Raw genomic sequence first — 3599 nt, 5'->3', positions numbered from 1 at the left:
TTTTTATTTTGTAATTTTTTTTTGTAGAATTTTGTAATAATGTTTAGGAAATTTTAATAAAATTGTAGGCTTTTATTTAAATGTTGTGTGTATTATTTTATTTTAGATTTTTTTTTATTTTTATACACATGGCCATGTCACGCCCCGCCATACCCCACGGACACGTCATTCGGCAGCGGGGGAGGGGGGCTCGAACTCCACGTCTCAACTCATGCCCCAAACCCCCGCTCCACCATACCCCACGGTCTTACAATACTCTAAAGCACAAATAGATTTTATTAGCTTTCAAACTCTCTAAAATCTGTTGGGCGGGATAATACTCTAAAGCACTCCCTGAAATCTGCTAGGCGGGATTTCAATTTTCAAATGCTTTTTAGATCCTAAACAAAACAACCTTCTCTCTCCTTTCAGATTTCACGCACATAACATATCCTTCATTGTCAGGAAACCTTAAAATAGCATATCCCACTTTCTCCACCAATTTTTGAATTCCCTAATATCATTTCCCCCCTTCGTACACCCAAATCAGTACAAACAAATATTTTTGCAGAAATCAGAATCATGAAGCTTCAGCGTGGTTGCAATCGGTAGGAAAAAGATCCAGACATCTATAATTTTTATTTTCTGCTCAAAACTTTTCTCAGATCTACCGTATTTTTTTATTTTTTTTTTGCGTTTTTGGTTGTTTTGTTGTAGATGAAGATGGAGTTATGGAGATACACGAGCCATGTAGGTTAGGTTACAAGACTGGGGAAGATAACAAGCAAAACTTTGCAATTCTGAGTTTTCTACCTACATTTAACAATTTTATATTCATATCTGAGTCTTTTTCCCTCTCTAAAAACTTTGCAGGGAAGCAAGCAAAACTAGGGAACATGACAAGCTTAGCTCTGATAGGTTTGTTTACCATTTATGACTTTTAGATTTCAATTTGGATTCAATTATTGATTTGATGGATTGAGTAAGACAGATTGATGGTACAATGTTGATTTTTTGAAATTTTGCTCGAACAAGGAGTAATTTATCAATCGGTTGACCTTAATTTGTTGGATATGGAGTTGTTCTTTAGTATTTCTTCTTTTGGTTTGATGTGTAGAAACTATTAACTATTTAGAGTTATGAAGTTGTTAAACATATGGACTAGTTACTTTATCCATTTAATGTTTACATTCTGTTGTTGAATGATGATATGGACCAGGTACATTTGAATATATGTAAGAAACCAGTGGACCGAAATAGTTGGTATTAGAGATTATATGTGACTGTAATAATGGCCAAACAAGTAATTTAACTTTAAAACTTGAATAAGCTTTAAGTTATTGCATGCTTGTTGAATAAATTACCATTGGTTGTTGGGAAATTAAATGAGACACAGATGTTGGTTGATTGATTGCTTCATTGATTATTTGCTTTATAGGAACAATAAAAAAAATGACTACACTAGACGTTGGATTCGACAAGGTATGTGTTGTTTTGTTGCTTTACTCATGGGGTTTTGCATACCGTAGATTTATTTATTTGTGCTATAAAGATGGATAGTAATGTGTATGAAATGGGTTTGAAGGTAGATAGATTTAAGTATGCACAAAGTTTTTACATGTTAAACCCAATATCAAGTAATGTGATTTTTGGATAAAAAAATTATTGATATATGCCAACAAACACTAACTCATAGCTATTGTGAAACTTTTTCATTTCAAGATGTAGACCACAAAACTAATTCTCATAACTAATTTGATTTGGTATTTTGATGTTTTTAGAGATTTGGTTTAAGGAAAATTGACTCAATTTGGTGTTGGTTTTGTTAGACGAGCTCTGGCTGCCGGGATGATGCTTGACAATGGCAATGGTGATGACGGACAAAGGTGGTTCGACAATGGTTACGGTGGTGTTAGGGTTGTGGTCTAATTGGTCAAACTTGGTCCACACGCTGAAAGCTAGTCCACCCAGGTCAACAACTCAGTACACCAGGTCAACTTCGGTCAGCAAATCCAAGGTACTAGATTATATTTCTTAGTAATAAGTTATATCGGACTAAATATAAACATGTATTTGATTCTTGAATTTTGAATTTTCAGTTTATAATTGTGAACAACAAGAACATGTATGATTTCGCTTATGTTGAAAATATGGCACATGCCTATGTATCAGTTATTGACAACTTATAATTTTCATTTAATGCGAGGATTGTAGCTTATCTGCAACTTCTTTCATTGTATCTTCTCTACCGAGCCTGTAAGAAGCCAAATAGGAGTGGGAACAGTTTTTAAAACAAAGTCTATAATGTTCGTTAACACTCGAAGCATAATTGGGGTTAAATGTGCCTTATTTATGTTGTTTATGACACCGAGCAGCCGATATATTTTTGTGTTCAAAGTAAATGAAGTTGAGGAGTTCAGGACAAGCAAAGTATCACGAAAAGATCGTTTAACAAGTTTTGATGAAGAAGTAGTTGCCAAAGAAAGGGAGTGGGAGAAAAACAGATTAGCAGTTGATAGAGCAAAACATGAAGCGTGAATGGGCCTTTGAAGAAGCCTGTGAGAGAGCTGAACATGAATGGGCTGCAATTGAAAAAGCTGCAGAGGAAGTCAAACAAAGAATGATGGCAGAGGCCCATGGAAAGGTTTCTAAAGCTTCTGTCATGAATAAATCATCTAAGGCTATTTCTCAAAAGACTGCTTTTGTAAGTAGTGAAATGAAATTAATATGTGTCTTTCTATTCAAACCATTACCTATATATTCTTATTATTGTTTATAATGTCATCGTTTGTGTAGGAGTTGAACTGTTCTGAATCAGCTTAGAGAACCAAGGCAAAATTAGAAAAACATAACAGGATCATGGAAAGGGCGGTATGTGTTGCTTTTTTTCTTCATTATTAGATAATGGGTTTATAAATATTTATAAAATTAATCACTCATTAACGTGGTGGATTTATTTTTAGGCTAAAGCATTTGCAGAAAGAGAGAAGAGAGATCTACATGCAAAAGGAACAAGCTGACAGAATACTGAGAAAAATGTAACAATTTTTAGTTAAATAGAATCATTACTATCTTCTTTATTATTTATATTTTTATCTTTATACTTTTTGCATCCAATTTTATTTCTATGGTTAGCCGAGAATCTTGATGCTCATATCAAACAGCGATCTAATGGAAAAGAAGGGAACTTATAAGCATTGCATCCAATTGCTATGATCATTAAACCCTTTCACATCGTTAGTATGTCATCTTGGAAAATTGAACGTCTTGATGCCAATTTCTAATGATGAAATTAGGGATAGCAATTGATGGCACAAAATCTCATATAAATAACGCACATTTCTGATTAGGTCAAAATAAATCAACAGGTCCTTTCTCATTCTCACAAATCAGTTATTCTTCACCCCCCCCCCTAAAAATAACTAGATTTACTTAGAAAGGCACAATAGACGAAGAACTGGTTTTTGCTTGGTGCCTTGGTGGTATACTGGAAGGAAATTCTACTTGTTGATGAACGACATAAGCAAAAGAATCTTGCACTCTCCCAAAAGTGTGCTATAATTTGTCTTGAACCAATCTTAAGGAGGTTGCACCGGATCGAAAGACCATGGGGAACCGAC

At 34.3% G+C, this 3599-nt stretch overlaps 1 long non-coding RNA gene across 2 annotated transcripts; it reads left to right on the top strand.

Annotated features, from left to right (window-relative positions):
• The first annotated feature begins 345 nt into the window (after window positions 1-345).
• LOC110868517 lies at window positions 346-3133 on the top strand. Of its 2 annotated transcripts, XR_002552523.2 has the most exons (7): window positions 346-587; window positions 697-897; window positions 1418-1461; window positions 1809-1996; window positions 2194-2683; window positions 2776-2850; window positions 2943-3133. It is a non-coding gene; the product is annotated as an uncharacterized LOC110868517 (long non-coding RNA). The 2 variants fall into 2 exon arrangements; XR_002552524.2 differs by lacking the exon at window positions 1418-1461 and having other exon boundaries at window positions 348-587.
• Window positions 3134-3599: the final 466 nt, after the last annotated feature.

This window comes from Helianthus annuus, chromosome 7 (assembly GCF_002127325.2).
Source record: "Helianthus annuus cultivar XRQ/B chromosome 7, HanXRQr2.0-SUNRISE, whole genome shotgun sequence".
In the NCBI taxonomy this organism is placed as follows: domain Eukaryota; kingdom Viridiplantae; phylum Streptophyta; class Magnoliopsida; order Asterales; family Asteraceae; genus Helianthus; species Helianthus annuus.
Note: the sequence above shows the minus strand (reverse complement) of the source record. Positions and strands in the feature narration are given on the sequence as shown.